Raw genomic sequence first — 19,800 nt, 5'->3', positions numbered from 1 at the left:
TCGGTATTGTATTTCAACATGGGAAAAAAGGGAAGAAAAGTTCATCCGAATGGGAAATGCATAAATGTTCAACAAAACTACGTAAGCAAATTAACTTTTGGAATACATATCTAATTGGTTGAGGAAATCAGTAAAACGGTGTAAATTACTATTAAGAACCTGTTTCATACTTTAGTTCTTCTTCGATTTATGACATTACAGGTTATGCCGACCTTTTCTTGTTTACTAGACTTATTTTGAAAACATTTCTGAATGTCAGTACAAAGGAACGGTCCGATTGGGATTTGATTCCCGGTTCTGTCGTGTGGAATCGTCGCCGTTTACCACATACACCGCCGGGCCGCCCCTAGTTGTAATATTTTAGTTATTTATGGTTAATGTTATTGAATTAGACATATTGAATTGTTTTGGCACACTATTGAACACTGAGAAAGGGGAAGAAACGACATCTAATGAATGATGATTGTTTACTTGTTTTAAATGTTGTCTAAATGTAGCAAGTAAGCCAACATATCCAAACATTTGCTTTAAGGTGCTTGTTTTGAAATCCCCTTTTTTGTTTTTCAGTTTAGGAAGGTAAGTCCTTCATATCTTATTACGTATTTATATCTTTTTGCCCGTTTATTACATATTGAACTTTTTTTCTGTTCATAATATTCATGTAGCTATTCGTTTTAACAAAAATGAAATAAACAATAATAACGTGTAACTTGGGTCTGTACTTCTCACACATTAAAACCTTTAATAATTTTCTCCCATATGATAGTTGAGGAGTATATTAGCTGAAGCATTTTTCAAAAAAAATGTTTTTGTTATTTTATTCCCCAAGTTTCCAACAAAAAGTGTACAAATTGACAATTTGTTGATGAGAATTCCTTGATTTTTCGCTGCCTTGTACAAAAAGATAAGAGCTTACTGTGGTTAAGCATGCTTGTTTTCAAATTATTGAACAATAATATAATTTTAATATATTATTGAATATATTCAAATTATATTATTGTTTTACCTATCGAAGCAAAGATGCTGATTCCATTAAATATTTTGAATATAGCGGTCAATTTAGTTGGGGTTTTGGTTAAAAAAAAGCACGTGCTCTATTGCTTAATATTGTACATGGTATTTCTTCCCAACTATGACAGCACAACTGTGAAGCGCTAAATATATTAAACCAGATCAGGATCGATTCTAATCTGTTGGTCTATGCTACTGTACATACAATGCGTTCATGTTATCGTGTGACATTTTAAGTGAGGGAACCAGTAAGGAATGGATAACCTTCTAACACTCAGGATCATTTAAGCCTGTTACATTGCCGAAGTAATACCCTCCTGGGTGATCCGTCAGTGGTTCGAGGCTCGAGAGGAGTTTAGTCCGTAGGTGCTTATGCAAATCGGACAGTCCCCAGAGCGTGGTGCTTCCAGCTTAGCTGGTCTTCCCTTCTGGAAGGTGGGTCCCTATGAAGGTTCTCCTCTCGGTTATAAAAAAAAGCCTGTTACATTGCATGTGATAGATTCTGTCGACCTGGTTCATAATGGATAAATGCAGATCATTAAAGTTTAATTTGTGGTTAGATAGTTGTTGAAATAGGTGTTTGTGATCAAAGCTAATTTTGGTAATAAGGTTGCAGCAAGAAGAAGCAAAAAAAAATACTTTTGATTTTTTCAAATTAATGATTGTTTTGAAAACGCCTAAATGTAGGCATACAACAGAGCGCTGCCAAACAACAGTGACCAACTGAAAAATTTACATTAACCGTTTGCCTAAATCAATCGTTTAGTCTATATATGTATAAACTAGCTTACCAGTCAAACCTAGCTTTTTGAACAATAAACATCTTCAGTGTTCAATCTTGATTCGTGTGGTATTATTAGAGAGGTGATTAGAGAAAATCGTTGATTAATTGAAAATTCTTAAATTATTACCATTCTTGGTCGAAATGATTTTCCCGATCAAAGCCATTTTTATTTCTTTTTTGCCCTTCTTTTCTCTTTTTTGGCACTGCAGGTGGCATTTTTGGCTTTCCTTGACGATCGGGATTTAATACCTGGTCCATTCGTGCCGATTCCACGTGTCCCGCCGAGCCGCAAATCACTAAACTGCATTATTTTATTATTCACACACTTATCTTGCTTTATACTTACTTATCACTCACTTCACGCTTTAATGAATAAAATTGCACAAATAAATCGTCATGTGTACCTACTTTGATTGATTTATTTTTTAGAATTTTTGTGTTTCAGTAGTGTTCCTCATTACTAGTGCTGCAAAAATGGCTATGCTTACTTGGTAACACCCTTAAGAAAAAACAGAAAAGAACCCATAATATTGGCCAGAGGTCACCTAACGAACCTTCAGCGAAAATTTCATCAAAGTCAGTGCAGCAGTTTCGGAGGAGTTTGCACATTAACTCCGCGACACGAGAATTTTATATAAAGGGATTATATAAATTACGAAACGTATTAAAATCATAGTACCAGCAAATTAAACATTTTTTGTCATAATATATTAACAGGCATTGATTTTAATTTCCCAAACATTACCCTTAAGTGGACATGAAAATCGTATTTCCAAATACAAAATACATAATTGGAAAATGGCAGGAACATATTAAACTACATATGTATAATCTTTTCGTTCTTAAATCACTTGTACATATTGACCATGTTTTCTTGTATGTATGTATGTATGTATGTATGTTTTCTTTCAATTAATTTGATTACAACATTCTTTTAAAAAAGCATACATAAACAAACAGTATACACATACAAAAATATGGACAATGATTTCGGTGAATCAACACAATCCAAATCATTTGAATATTATAAAATGTTTATTTAAATCGTGCACTTGTGAGTGGAGATAGCGTAATATCACATCTTATTCAAACATTACAATTACGTTATCTGCACAAAATCTCGTATAATTGACACATTTTCGATATACCGATTGACACGCTAGTGCAGTTGCATAACGGCGTGCAGTTTCGTTTTCTAACACGTGCAAGGTCGTCGAAGGCCGTCTTATTGCTGCTGCACTCGAACGCTCGTATATCCGTTTAGTGAGAGTGTTTTGTTTTACGACCATAACCGGTGAACCGCTACGCCTTTTGCACTGTCAAATGCTGATACCGTTTCATTGGCATACCGACCCGTTCCTTCCCAAAACGGCATAATGTTGGCTTCTAATTTCAACCCGCCAACAAAACAAAGGACTTTTGCAACAGCAGTAGGAATGGCAGGAAACCCCCGTAAGCGACGAACCTGCGATAAAATCGCTTATGGGTGACCTCGCATGGTGATCTCGATTAGTATGTGTGTGGCAGTAGTTGAAGTGTGGTTGATCTTTCCAACAATCATCCCAATGGGAAGTAAGCACTTTTCCTCCTACATCTCGTTAACGGTCTCGAGCTACCAAGGCCCCGGGGGGCTCATTTTCGTGATCGACGCATTGACGAAAGTAAGTGGTCGGTAAACCGCCTAACAGGTAAACCAATGCAGCGGTAATATGTTCATTCAAAACTGTAGCAATCACATATTAGCATACAATTCCGTCATGTCGAGTGGTCACCGTCCCGATGACCCTCTCGCCGACACGCTCGTACACGAATGACACAGTTTGAAAAACGCATTACAGCAGCTACCGATCAGCTGTGTCTCTCGGCTTCTCGGTGGAAACCGATACGGGCACACAAACTTAAACCTTACGGAGCGGGTGCATACTTAAAATATATGTTCAAACCGTTTATGTTTCAGCGTAAATATTTTACGCCTTCTCCATAAAGTGCATTCCATTCACACGTTCAAGGGAGAGGTAAAAAATGTTGTTAAAACTGTCATAGAGGTCAATGTGCGGTTTGCATGGCAATAATAGGGAATTAACACACCCTTCTGGTGGTTTAATGATACACGTAGTAATTATTACAAAAAAAATTAGACATGGGTATAATCACCAGTGATTACTAGCTAAATTATCCCCCACCAACAGTGAGATAAAAAAAATGTTCTGAAAACCGTCATGAACCACTGTATGCCAATTCGAATAATCATCAAACAACTGCCTAACAATCGTTAGCCTCCGATAAATCATACCAGGTTTCATGCGTATATTTTTCATCACATTCGTTTTGTATCAATTAAAAGTCACCGATGGCACATAAGGCATTCGTTTTCCTACACTTCAATCCAGCGTAACGACAGGTGCACATTGCGTTAGTTTAGGTTTAACTAATTTGTCCTTACCTCTAGAGGCCCTGCACCTACCGCCAAGGGAAGGAAAACTTTTCGCTTAATTAATAACTTTATATCGTTACTCGATCTCAAGCTCGCCGGTGTGCGCCAGTGTCCCCTTGAGCCCATGCTAAGCGAAGAACATTCCGTCTCGAAAACGTTACGGAACGCTTGCTGGAATGCTTTCCTCGTGAGATGCAGACTAGAGCGACAGACCTTCGGTGCCACGTGGCCATATGTTTGCTAGTGGCCGACCTTCGGCGGTATGTGGTACGCGGTTCTGGTCCACCGTGGAATGTGACGACGACGACGACGACGACGTTCGCGAATTGCCATTGACGCGGTAAAACAGATCAAGGAAATGAGAGTAGTAGTGCAAATATGCGTCACCGCTTGAATGGATACGTCGCGATGGTCAGCAGGAGCTATACGCGATCGGATTATCGTGTTTCATTTTTATGTGCCTTTAGTTGACACGTTTGTTTGCGGGGGCGGATTTTGAGCTGGATATTAATCTGTTGTTATATTGTCACTTGAAATGAGGCGTGAAAGTTCAACACGCACTTGCGGAGGGTGAGCGATCAAAGATAGTGCCTTAAATAGGAAGGTCTGAGATGGTACTGGGTGAAGGTTAGCTGGAGGCGAGTTGTGGCGAATTTACTCTACATTGCATAATAAATAATAAGACTGACTTTTACTTAATCGCACCAGTAAAAAGCTGCTGTCGAGGGTCATTTGTTAGAAAGGCTACGGTGAGGGAGTGTTCTGATTTTGTGAGTTGTCTTGTTAAAATCATATTTATAATAAAAATTTTTTAAAGTATTTCTTATTGTTCTGCAAACAACATGTTAAAACTATATAAAATATCTACATTATATTTAGGGAGCTCAGTATTTACAGGGTTTTTCTATTCAGTTTAGACTAGCCGCACACTTTTTCCTGCTCTGCGCACTTGGTTTTTGACGCGGGTAGGCAAACAAACATGCTGCTTGCTAAAAATCAAGTGCGCCGAGTAGGAAAAAGTGTGCGGCTAGTCTAAACTGAATAGAAAAACCCTGTATGAAATACGAAAGGAGCAAGATGAGATTTAAATGAGATGTGAAATGAAAGAAAAACTATACCTAAATATATTTTTTTTTAATATTTATTAATCTAATCGAGATGAAATGTACAAAAAATAGGTTCCCTGTCATTTGCTCTTTACTAACAAGGTTTTGCGTGTTTATGAACTTATGCCATGTCTTTCGGTTTTCTTTTGTTCAAACACTTCCCATTCTTTTTTTTCGACATAAAAAAACATAATAGCGATCGTGAGTGATCAGATCACGCCACTACTAAACCTTTCCGCACACACGCCACTCGATCTGATACAGTTACGGTAACGAGAATGAATTTTCTTCTCGACGTTCAAATGGCAAACGGATGCTGAATACTTGCCGCCGCTAGTAATACAACAGTAAGTGCCATTACTTCGTGGGCGCCATTAAATTGGACGACACACCTCACATTCAAGGTCGCGCTCGCACAGGCCTCTGTGGCAACAAAGTTTGCCCAGTTCCGTCTGCGGTTAGGCAACGTCTATGTCGCACCATCGCACGAACGCTTCGTCACTTCCGTCCCATCGATGGCAACGGGCCACGATCTGGTACGGTTTCGGAGCGGATTGAATTGAATGAACAAAGCAATTCAATCCATTAGTGGATTTAGTTGGTAAAGCGTACCACCGCCAGCAGAACGCGGCAGCAAAGAGAATTTCGATTTTCTAAAATGATGATTTTATGCCAAATTATGGATTAGAGGGATTTTTTTATGAGCCCGTTGGTGGTTGTTTCTTTCGTACGTTTTTACAGATTATCGTTGCCCCTTCACCGGTCGGGACCACCTGTTGATGTGGTTAGAACAAGGAATGGCATCATGGAATGCCATGCCATGGAATGCTGAGCGTTGATTGATGTTCGACTTAAATGAATGATTTAAATGCAAAATCAAGCGACGAACTTATTCGGAGGCATAACAAGCACCATCAACACGCTGCCATCCGATCAATGGTAACGATTGATCGTACTGTGCGCATGGGTTGACACGAGACGGAAGTAGGACTGGTAAAACTCCGCCTCCTTCTCCTACTCGCCTTCAGTCGGCAAAGTCCAATCTAATCTCAGCTGTGTGTGTGTGTGTCTCGAAGCTAGGAACCTTGCCAAAAATTCTTGCTAAACTTTCCGCCCGACGAAGGAGGATAGTTTTCAAAGGTCGTTACAAACGAGGGGTAGCAAATCTCTGTTGCGAAAGGGAATGTGAAACCGAATGCGTTTAAGTCTAAGCTTCATCTCTGCTACATCGGTCGCAGGGAAGGTGAAGGGACGGAAGAAGCATTTTAATTAATTTTTACGCCACATCGTACAGCGAACTACCGATCCGGTGGTATTCAAAAGCTCGTGGTGCTAACTAATTGCCGAAATATAGTGTGTCCACAATTTCATTAATGAAACAAAAAACCAAAAAGCGATGTGCTCACGGGTAGCAGGTGACGAGCAAGTCGTTGTTCCGTTGTACTTAATTGATCGTAAAATTTGTGGTTCTTTGTTTATTGTCACGCTGGTAGCCGTTATTGGCTTATGTTTTGTTCGCTGGTTAGATTAGAAGTGGGGTAATTTGGAGGATTTTAATCTCTTGCGATGACCATCAACGAAGCTCGCATTCGTTCTGAACGATAAAGAAGAGATAAATTAATTAAAAGCAAATAAAAACAAATGTATTTCAATGAAATCGTACAGCAAACAGGAATGGGAACCTGACCTACACGTTTCGATCACAAATGTTAATAGCGGTTCTCATTCTTCTATTAGAATATCTTTCAATCATTGCTAGGTATGACCATTACCTAAGCGGTCCTATGACATAAGTATTCGTTTCTCTGCAGGTTCGACGCAAAGCCAATCAATTATTCATCGCTGGTTCTCATGCTACCGCCTACAGGACAGGGCTTCCCACAACTCTGTAGAGCAATAGGTTAATGATTGGCTCCCGTCATAGAGCGATACCGGGAAGCTGAATGAATTCCCAACTGTCCACTAGTCGAACGAAAGTGAAACCGGATCCAGCTGACCCGTTCGGCAACCGTAACCCAATTCTCGCAGCTAGTACGTTACGTACTGTGTAGTAATACCGTCGAGAAGGTCATCAACGAGCGAACAAGATCACGGAGTTTCGTGCGAAACCTCCGCTCCAGATCACGAATTTCCCTATGAGACGCGGTTGATACTTATTCCGCTCGGTAACTGAATCATCGACGAGGAAAACGACGTTACAGAACAGTGAAATCGATCAACCGGTCGCTGATCGACTCGCGATCGTATAAGCACGCATACCTCCGCACTGGTTAAAACGCTGGATAATTGCAGTTCTCGTTCTTGCAATACCGGCAACTCCCATCGATTGAACGAGTTCTTGCTGATGGTGTCTACGAACACGGTTCCTTATTCCGCTTCTGGTAGCAAATCGCTTCTGGTGACGTGTCGTGCCGTCGGGCTGTCCACTACCATCATGCTGGTGTGGTTAATGTAATTATACCGTTTCGCGTGCTAAGTCACTCTTTACCGCTGAACCATGAGAAAATGTATCAACGGGTTTGTTGTTTCGTTTTTTTTTGTTCACTTCTCTCTCTCTCTCTCTCTATTGCATTTTATTATAATAGCCTTACATCGTTGGAATCGAATCCAAAAGGTATGTAAATTGTCTACGAACAGAGTGTGATTAGATCATGTGATTGGACGAGTTTTTTTTCGGACCGTATGGCGGTGCTTGTGTGAATTTATGTGTCTTGTAGGGTGTTACAGTGGTCTTTGGTGACGACGTCCTTGGCGGGTCGAGGTGGTACGTACATGGGGATTCTTGACGAAGGAAATTACCGCCACTCACGAGGCCAGTCCAGTTGAATGTAGTTCATTTAAAAGCGTTTGTAGCATTGAGCTTCATTTGTTCAGGGAGCATTGGTCGGGCAGTTTTGATGATGCTCAATGGAAGGATAATCAAGAAATCATTAGACATGGGAGGTAAAAGTAAGATAGAGAAGAGAAGCGATGGAAGGCAAAGTTTGAATTAATTAGACGATATTGAACAGATCTTTATATGGTGCTGTTGCTCAAAGTCATTTTAATTCTGCGTTAGTTTAATAAAACATGCGAAACATTAAAGGTAATAGCACAATATAGAGTTTTTTTTTTCAAAGAGTCTTCTTCCCAGCTTTGTAAATTATTTCTAGGAGGAAATGGAATACACATAATTAAGAATAATCAATATAAATTAATAAATAAATAAGGTTTGAATCGTTTCACTTTATGGAGTAATTTGTATTCGCTTATCGTAAGACCGTTCTATGTATGTAAAGTATGATGAAATATTAAAAGTTCATAACAATAACATGAGTTCAATATGTTCATTCTTCTGAGAATTATTTTAAGATCAATGTAATTTATTTAAAAAATAATAGTAAATTGAGATTGGGACCGACCTGGTAGTGTATGCCGGTTTCACATAACAGGACCGAATTTCAAATCCCATCTGGAACGACCTTAGATGACTTTAGAGGTCGCTAAGCCCAGAAGAAGAAGATTAAATGAAGATAGTGTAAAAAGAAATTTGAATACAAAAAAACAAATTTTAAAGCAAAATTTACCATTTCATGCTATCATTCACTTTATGAATGATGAGCAAACAGATTTTACAGCTTAAAACTGATTTTGTACATATCTCTTAATCTCAATAAAACATCAGCAGGATCTAACTCAACATCGTCAGCAGGAGGCTTTTCTTGTATTTGACACTATGCTTTTGTTGAACAATACGTCAAAAACACGTATCATTGCCCCCATCAAATGACAGTTGCACGAGTTCAATGCATCCTCAAACCGAAATTGCCCAACATATCTTTGACGATTGGTTTGGCGTGTCGAGGCTTTGTATCACAATTTGTTCAACGCTGACGTGACACTTACGATCAAGGACCAACATTTTACTTTACAGCCCTTACACGTAAAGCCACTGTGATGGTGAAACGATCCTCCGAACCTACCCAATCCTGCAAGTTGCTCCAGCAGTAGTCGCCTTTGATTTCGCCCCCATTTGCACCACACCGAACGAGCCCTTCTCATAATTGCATTCGATGCGGTGTCAATGCGTTGCGATTCGGTTACCATTCCGTTTATTTGATACTGGCGCAACGATTAGGTTGCAGTTCACGGAACCACCGTACCTTTGTGCACGAGTGATCGACCGAATTGAAAGGCTGCCCGAATGTCTACAATTCGGCAATCATGACGGTGAAATAAAAGTAAGAAAATGCAAACACAAATCTCGCTCGGTGTCAGCTTTGGTGCAGCTAGGCTCACCTACTGACCTTATCCTAATACGTAACAACAAGGCAGCAGTACAAGCGAAACCCTTTCCGATTGATGATGGGGCTTGTTAGCAGCCGTTTGGAGCCGTTTTGCTCCATCTCATTCTCGTAACATAAAATGTACGTCTCATTGCCTGCCGACTGTGGGAGATAAAGCCTACATTTAACTCGTATCATTATCATCATCGAAAAAATGTGTAGAAACACAACAAAAATCGGTTCCACTTGAACGGTGGCCCTTTCGCCCTTTTTTTCCATCGTAGGAAGGAACGGTTGCAGGGCGCACACGAGGGCACTTTTAGCCCGAAAAATAACCGACATTGAGTGAAGGAAAAACGAGATCCAGGCGGGCGTAATGAGCGGTGGTTGTTGGTGCTGAAAATGATTTGGTTTTACATGAGCCGTGCCCGACACAGCGATAGCAGAAAAGCAACGAATCGTAGCGCCTATCGGACGGTGGCAAACAGTTTTGAAAAATTACGTCCAAACCGGTCAACCGTTGCGTTGCGACGTCAAAGGTGAAGCGAGTGCGTTGTGGGCGAAGGCTTGGCCTGGGAAGGTGGCACTACACGACGTCAAGGCCGTCCAAGGTCTCGGATTGGAAAGACAGCAATGCTGGCGCGACACACGAACCTTTTGAATTCCGTACTTTCTGATCGCGCGACCACTTTAAAATCGGACTTAGAGAGCGTTAGAAAAAAAATACGCCATTTAAATAGAATAATGAAGCAATATATAAGCTTTTATCAAGTTTGCAAAAATAATGTTTTGATTGTGCTTTAATTTTATTTATTATACACTTTTTTTAAAATAAATTCAATCGTGAATATGGATATGAGCAATAAATAACAGTATAAATTTAGATATGTACTTTGTTAGATAATGCAAAGTATGTATAACGAAGTTTTGAAAACCGTATTATTGTGATTTATTTATAAGTGTCATGAATTATGATCACATACCAAATTATTCTGCTCAAAAGTATGTTTAGAGTATTAACGTTCATTGTGATATTTTGTTTGTTAATATTTACAAATTCTCAAGAAAAATTTAATCCCATTACTGATCAATCAATACGATTAAGAACTTAAATTGGTCTCATATAAACCAGCCATGCTTTTTGTATAACATTCCCACCGGAACCAAAGCAATTAATGATAAATCTTATACCTTCACAGACTTTAAAACGGCGACGAAAACACATGTCTATCTGGCAAACGAAACCAATCTATCAAATCACAGCCTCACGTACCTTTACACATGCTAGGCCTAGCATGGTCGCATGGTTTCAGCTGGATTGTGCGAACACAGTCGTAATGGGAGGCGCCCCATGATGAGGGTAAAAAGGCGTGCTTTACATGCTCGTAAAATGTTGACGAATTGATGGAATTTGGTTCGCCGGTTGACAAGATAGTTATCCTCGACGCGACAATGCATTGAACCTAACCACCGCCGTAATCCGGTCAGCGACGACCGGAAGACTTATTGGACGTGGGTTGCATTGAGATCGCATTAGACTGATCCAATTTGAATAATCCAACCTCGTTTATGTGCTACACATGATGGCGGACGTTCCGGATGGGGAGAAAAACGTTCGTTTAAATTAAAAATAAATTATGTTCCACTGAATGTTAATAATTGTGTTGGAAAACATAGTCCCAATAGAATTTCCATAATGTACGATAAATTTACGTCGGAACTGCATTTGACGATCATTCGACACCCATTTACAAAACCCGTGGTGAGTGGGTTAAATTTCATCGATAATTAATTTTTAACGATAGCATAGCAACCAATCGAACTCATCGTGTGATGATCGTTTCAGTCGATTTCATCCGAAGACCGGCAAGAAAGCGCACGTCGTTCAGCTCGAGAACTCCTGACCATGTTTCGAGGGCCAACCATCAATGGAATCACCAATCTGCAGGAGCGAAAGAGAGCGATTGTTATACTACGGTCACCATTGGGGCCACTATTGGAGGTAGTTATTTTATAACGATCAATAAATTGTCTCACGAGCGAAAAGTCCTTGACATTACTCAATATACGCTCGAGCGGTGGAAAATTGTACAATCAATATCAGCACAGGGTGGAGAGTGTCGTTTGGTAGTTTCGCTTGTGTACGTTGAATTTTTGTGCATGTCACCCTAATCCAACAAAATGTCGGATTTCGGATTTATGATCACAATAATTGTTCTAATTTGTAATACGAATATCTATTCCAAAACGATCCTGCGCTGGGGAATATTTATTCGCAAATGAAACATTCCACAATGGTTCCATCTGTAATGAGTCGTCTGACCGATTCTCGCTTCATTCGGCTAGAACCGCGCATTGACAGTTGATCGATTTGTGTTGGAATTATTAATACCCATTGCCCATTTCGCTAATGACTCTAAATGAAGCTGTCCGAATGGAACGCGCTTCCTAGATGCCTTTCTGTCAAACCACATGTCGATTTACGACGTTGCACGGGTATCGTGCCGACGGTTTCTCATCGATCGAGAAGTGCTAAATGGCAATAAGAAGTGCCTAGTCCGATTGGGTGAGATTCGAAACGTGCTAGAATGGAGAGACACAAGTAACTCTTTGTAGATATGGGCGTATACTTCACGGCAGGATACTGGAGATTGTATCGAAGATTGGTGTCTTCCGAGCAAGGCAAATGAACGTTTGTGACCAGCTGTAGCAGTAAGCGCGCTTTGTAAGCGTGTGAACCATGCAGGTAATTGAATCATTCAACCCATTATCACCCGCCCGGTTGCGTTCTCGGTTGTAGTTAAATCGAGGATGTAGAACTATTCAGCGGCAAGCAGTCATTGCATTTAAAAGCTACTAGCTTATGCCGCTTAGCCGGAGATAATGTTGCACAGATAATTTGTCATCTGTGGTTAGCTTTTGTCCAGATGCATTTAGCATCTCGAGTGGCTTTTTTTCTCTATTTCAAGGAAAGCGAAAAAGAAAGACACAGCGGGTTGTTAGAGGTTTTATTAGATTCATATGTCACATGTGTAATAGAATGTTGTTTATGATGCGCTGGTTTGTAGAAAAAAGCTCAACCTTTTCCTGTTTGAAATGTTAGATGACAATGTTTGACAGATTGTAATATAACACTTCAGATGCTTTGCATTAGTTTGATGGAGGGATTATATTCCATGAAGAATAAAGAGATTTAGATCAAGGATTGAGGGGGAAAAAGGTAAAAGGTGAGGGTTTAGTAAATAATTAAAATAGTTATTTACACAATGATCGTTCAAATAGCTGACCAAATCTTGACTGTACATCCAGGCATGTTCATACCTAAATTATTGATTTAAGAGCAATTTAAGTCACTGATATTAGATACCTTTCGAAGAGAATGTAGAGCCAAATAAAAGTGATGAGAGATAATAGATATGTCTTTTCTTGCTATAAAACTCATCTGATACAATAGATTGGTCGTGTGTTACTAATTTAAAATCATTCAAATACATTGAATTTCTTTTTTATGTATTTTTTCAGTAAATGCTAAAAATATTTGAAATATTTTATCTCGAAAAATGTTTGAAAAATGTTTAGCAAAACTAATTTGTTTTAGTGTATCACAAATATTTTAAACAAACAGCAACAGATGTATGCGCTAGAACAAAATATTAGATTATCTGCTTACTGTAGGGTACACAAAGTAACCAATAACCATTGCAGTTCAATTTCTATCCTATTACCTATTGACACACCATTGAACGCGTATGCAGATAACTATTTGCCACGAATAGCTAACATAAACACTGTTTGGAACAACGGTCAGAGTGATCACGGGGTATGCCGACTTGGTCAGTATGCCAGTTTGAAAAATGTAGTTAATCAAACGTCAAACTACCGTCAAACGACTAGCACCTATGCTCTTTTCAGCGGTCTAGCTCGAGCGACGCGATCAAGTCGATGGATAGACCGTCACTAGTCTAACTTTAAAGGTAATTTTGCTAGAACCAGGTCCTGGACCCGTAATAGGAAAAAGAGATCTGGGAAATACCTAAATCCAATCTCCCATTCCAACCAGCCCTCGACCTCGACAAGGTCTTTTGGGTGGGTTTTTGTTTGCCTGCAAAATCCACCCTCTTTAGATTATGCAACAAAACCCGCACGTTTGCGAAAAGTAAACCGTGACTGGCTCGTTCCGGGGTGCGCACCGAGTGTATGTTCTTTGGCGATTAGCCCGCCCACCCGGAGGCAGCTCGGGCGGCAATCTAGGTGGCTGTGAAAATTATCAGTTCCTCATAATTTAAGCAGCTCGTAAAAAAGGCATTATCGAGCAGTGCAAATCAATCGGCAAAGGGATTTGGGTTGTTATTTGAATGACCGCAGCTGGCTGACTGAAAGGAAAAAAGGCCGTGTACATAGCAATAATGTGAACCGAACGACTATCATGAACTCCATCTCGTTCTGATGGAGTCGTAAAAACTTCACTGAATCGTACAGTACGCAATGGGCGTTGTTCCTGGTAGCGCCCGTAGGATACGATCGGAACGTTGGTTATTGACATTTTAATAAGGAATTCAAGTTACCTTTAGAGGCGTTCCGGTCAATCCTACGCCTCGAGGGTGTCCGGGTTCGAACATGGAAACTCCGGTCAAAAAACACTTAAACGCTGTCTCTGAACTTTGTTTGGCCCGTGTTGTGATTGTACCGTGTGAGAAGTTTTATTTTTGTGTCATTAATCATTAGAGTTGAAGATAAAATACTTATTAACCATGGAAATGGTTACAGAAATGAGAAAAATTCTCAATTTCATGTCAAGATCCGGTAATGTCTGAATACTAATGGCTCGATTGCTTGCAGCAGATCAAATAGCACAATTAAGATTTAATTATCAGCTTCCTATAGGGCAAACCGTTCTAAGGCAATCTAGAACCGAGAAACTAGAACACATTACGCAATCAACGTGGCTGCAAATGGCAAACTTTAAAATAGAACAATCCGCCCCAGAGACGAAACGATTGGTAGTCCATTCCTTCGGGGAAGCAGAACCACCACCAAGCGGTACTATCGAACGAGTACTACAAGCGGCGAGTAAGATCAAGGACTTGGAGCGCTGTAGTACACGCGGGAAGCAGATTTCGATTCGATGAGTCAGTTCGCACCGCGGGCGATCGGAATCGATTGCAAAATAATGATCTCCGTTCGGTTGTGTATGCTAATGAACGCATTTTGTTTTGTAGTAGCGGGTAGTTGAGCGTAAAAGTTCACACCAAGTCCCGTTCGGTTTGGGAGCGCAAAATGGTTGGTCCAGATGGCTTCGAGCGTTCAAAGTCCGGTCGCCCCCGTAACAGCTTATTGGGCCGACAGTGTTGCGACTGGCAAATGATTGAGAGTAGTGGCTTTTTCCTATTTGGAAGGTGCATTAAACTTTATCGTTTGTTATTTATGGTACGTTCACGGTTCTTGTATCTAAACAATTGGAGCAAGCAAATGTGATGTTTGTTTGCCTAAATGCCGAGTGCATTGAAAGATAGTAACAGTAAGTATACATAAAATTTTTCACAGGTTTTTGGTTTCACAGGACGGTGTTTATAACATTGGCAAAGTAATTGTTTGTTTCATGACTTATAATTTTATTACACATTAAATAATTTTTTGATAAAGCAAGGATAAACAAGGATTGTTTTTCATTCGAGACAAATTTTCATTAATAACGTTTACAAACTCGAAAACAAAATTTAAAAAAACTGTAACTAGTAAGAATGGTTTTCCAGCACCATCTCGATAACGAAAGAATTCTGAAAGCTAAGATAAACCAAATCACGCATAAGAAACCTCATTAAGAATGAGAAACAGCATTAAATGTGTTCACGTTTGATGGATTGTTTCCTTTATACTGTTCTCACCGAAACGATCATTCGGAATGTTGAATCGCCGACTAAACAGAACAATATAATAAAGCAACGCACAATCATTGAAACCGACCAATGCGTTCGAAAGATAAGTTTAGACAATAAAGCTAAAATAAACAAAGTTTAAAATGTCACCCCATAAGCCCCGCTGGGAGAAAGATAAAACCTGAATTAGAACCATGCTGAATATTTGCTCATGACATTTCGCTTACGAAACAGGCTTGCGGAACAATAATTCAAGCTCAACGTATAAAACCCTTAATTTGGGTGCCGAAAGCGCAAAAAAGGTCATTTTCGGTGGATTTTACCTTCACTAGCGCAGCAGAAGGATAGATTGTAGTAAAGTGAACGATACGATGTTTCAAGCCTTGGTTGAAGCTCCTTGGGATCCGGGTCAATGAACATCCACAATGAGAATAATCTCAATTGCTGGATCACTTCGAATCATTTGACAACTGACCAACGAAACGTGAGCGTACCGCTATCTCGTAGACGCTCCCCTTTTTTGGATTCTACCGAAGAATGGAAGCTTGTCGTAGAGTGATTGTGCACGAAAAAGTGATCTAAATAAGCAAAATTGGATCTTTTTATTCCTGGCTTACTCAAGATTATGCGTAGGTTGATTTATTCTTTGGTTTTTGCTTTGCCTTTTTTATTGTAGAATAGGTAATTTTAATAAGAAGCAAGAACAGAAATGGGTATCAATCACCTGAAAATGATTTTCCCGAAAAGTTGATTTAAGTTCACCAAAACTTCTGTGACAAAAGATCAGCAGCATGATCAATGGCAAAGTTAGATACGTTTCTACGCAGTTACATACAACACAATCGCTGACTCATTACGTGTGGGGTCCTTTTTTGGCCAGCATCCAACTCATTCTTAGCAGCTTGTAGTGCACTACCTTGCAGTGGGATTAATTTCTTGTCCGTCCATACACGCCACAACAGAATGCAGGTTAGTGACGGTTTGGCTTTTACGTTTTTCTCTTCGCGGGGGCTTACGCTGGGTTACGTGCAAAGTTCAAGCGCTGCTTGCCTTCTGAAGAAACTGATGTACGTCTGGGATGGTGGGATTGGGTTGAAGAGGAGGTGGTGAGTGGCAAGACACTCTGGATTATCGCTTGACTCAGTACCGGGAATGGTAACATACTGGTTACACATTTATTCATGTTACTTTATACTTTTCTGTCAGTCGGAGGGCTACAGAACAAGGCGATTTGTACAATATTCTTCCTACGACCTAAGAGAGAGAGACTAAGAGATCATAGTTCGCATTGAAGCAAATATTATTTTCATCTGATCAAGAAGAAGACATTCAACATGAGTTCACTACAGATGGAGCTTCAATGTAGAGTAAATCAAAATGTCAAGGAACGTTAGAATAACTGCACCATAAGCATACTACCATACTCATAGCTACCATATTGACAGGGAAAGATAACAGTACCATACAATATACGCTATGATATGCAATCCTTTCACCATGGTAGGGTTTATGCTCATAATTTTCTTTACTCCTTACCAATGGCAGATCGCGCTTGGGTTGTTTGTTTATAGCTTCAATTGAATATCGACGATGTTGGACCGATTCTGTCATTATAAATCAGTAATTGTGGAACAAAGGTGGGTTGTACGGAGCAGATGAAGCTAACTTCGCATGGATGATGTTGGGCAGTGGATCGCAAGTCACAAGCCGTCTCGGATGAATGGAAATTAATTTATTATGAAATTGTTTTTGAAATATTTAGTTGTACAACATTTTCTCCTGCTTTTTTGGTTCTGAATTATGCGTCGCATTTTAAAAATTTGACTTAAAATTTATGTTTTAAAAACGAAAAAATGTAAGATTAATTGTTGCCACATTGTAATTGCATTGTAAAGTATTTAAGGTATGTTAATCAGTATCAAAAAAGTTTGTACCAAATGAAGGGTTTGATCACCACTGATCTAGTGCATCAATTGCAGACCCGCAGCCCGATTCAATTGAATTTCCTTGAAGCGTACGAATCGCAGTTTACTATTACACCGTTACAGCAGACGCGATGCGCTTTAATTGAAGCACCACTTTGCAAATCAATCAGCCGCAGGTAAGGAGAGAGAGAGAGAGAAATGGATTAACGGCCACTTCACCGACTGTTGACCCCGAGGGCCCTGGTCGCGGAGGCTGTGTGACATTGACATTGGTTTGGAGCTGTGTTACCGTTTCGGAATCGGCACGATCGTGCGGATCAATGTTCGCAAACCGAGGGCAGCATCAAAGCGAGCTGGTTGCGAAAATAATATTCGAACGCATAACACAACCGGTACCGGTGGCTTACGGGGCGAATTTTATACCCAGCCCAAGAACTTTACCATTGACATTGAACTCTGCGCGCGAAAAACAGCCGCATTTTCGTCACCACCGCCCAATACCTAACTCCTTCATGGTACGACATGGTGGTCGGAACACCACCAAACATTTCGACACGAAATGCTGGTGCTTAATGCTTCCAGTTCAAGCAACTAGTGCGGCTAGTGATAGGGGTGTCTCCTGAGCACTGCGCACACGATCGATCGTTCGTGGAACGCGATCTTTCATGCTGCTTTGCCCTCGGGGTGTGTGACTTGGGCGTCCTCTCTACCGACATCATTTGTCTTTGGAGCATTCATTCCACCGTCTGTATAGGACCATTTGACAGCTAAATGTTGACTGTTGCTACTAAGTGGAGTCGCAATCTGCCACCCGAAGATTCGGGAAGTGAAGTTAAGCGAACTGAACTGATGGTTTGCGGTTTTTTTCCTTCTCGGTTGTTGTTGTATCGAGTGTGCGCCTTCACCATTCACCCTTATACAGTTGTTCCGTGGGTGGTGGGTTTTGGGGCGTGCGTCTTTTGTGTGCTTTGGTTTTGGGACAGACATGGCAAAGATTCCGAAACTTTATGTGGAAGGTTTAAAAACGCATTAAGCTTACCACACAGTGTCAGTTTTTGATTGTTACAGAAATGCCACCACACAATGACAACTTTGTTAATAATCATAACGGTAAGAAAGCGTTTGAATGTTCTTTGTAGGGATCTGAATGTTGGAATTAAAAAAATTAGACTTTTTTTTATTTGCGTAGAACGGCCTCGCCGTATTGATAAAATTAAACTTTTTACAATAATGAAATTAATTTCAAGAATAAGAGAAGAGTATGACACACATAACAATGATGGATATGTTAAGAGAAATATTTTAGACGAACACAATTTTTAAACGATTGTTATATCAGTACATACACTTAAGTTTCGTCTGATAAAATTTTGACGGTAATTAATAAGCATTGCAAACAAATAGTTTATTACATTCCTCTGAGGTAAATAAATTACAAAGCATAATGCAAAATAGTTTGAACTTTTTTGTTACATTAAATTTGTATTTAATGAGTTATGACTATAAAAAGAAAAAAGGCCAATTTCCCTGAAAATATTTTTAAAAATGTTTATTACAATTTACAGCCTCTTGAACTCTAATAAAATTATGTTGTTGTATAAACATATCATTTATTGCTCGTTTAGTAGAACATTGCCATCAAATTATGCCCAATATGGTGAGAAGGAAGCAACTAAAGCTTTACAGCTCGATCCCGGAAGCGAAATTGATGGTGTGCAATTTTTATACAAAAATTTCAATCAAACCCACGACGTTGAACCAGCCCGTCAGCCGGATGTGACGCACTGCATGTTTGGCTATTGCCCTTTTACAACAGCCCTTTAATAGAATCATGGAAGCATTCTTTGTTTGTTTCATCGACATTCCCCAATCATGTATTCTTGTGCAATCAGCAAAAGAAAAATTCTTATTCGCACCTGAACCACAGATTGACCTTCACTCTTGACCAATCCACTCGGTTCAGCCTGAAAGGTGGTGGCCCAAGAGAGGAAACCATGATAGGGAGGGGTTCATAAAAACCAAATCACTCCCAGCGGACAAATGAGGATATGGATCGGTTTTTAGGGCTTTCGGTTCACGACCACACAGGACCAATAACCGGACCTGTGAGGTTTCCATCTCATTTCATGGTTCGTTCACAAGAATGCTTTGTTGGTGCGTGATGTTTAATATAATTTTTTTCCCTCTTCTCCTTTGTATATTGTGTCTTGCAAACGCACGCCGCAAAACGCATCCGGCACTGCGTCCAAAGCCATCGTGCAGGGTGCTGTAAAAATGTCCAGCCTCCAACCGTCCACCTTTCGTCCAAACATCGTTTGTATCGTTCTCGTTTCTACAAGATCGGTCGTGTAATGATCGATTGAGTGGTAAAATAATGGACACCCCCTCTAGTTCCTCCC

The sequence above is a fragment of the Anopheles funestus genome, chromosome 3RL (assembly GCF_943734845.2).
Source record: "Anopheles funestus chromosome 3RL, idAnoFuneDA-416_04, whole genome shotgun sequence".
NCBI lineage: Eukaryota > Metazoa > Arthropoda > Insecta > Diptera > Culicidae > Anopheles > Anopheles funestus.
This window is presented reverse-complemented; position numbering follows the sequence as displayed.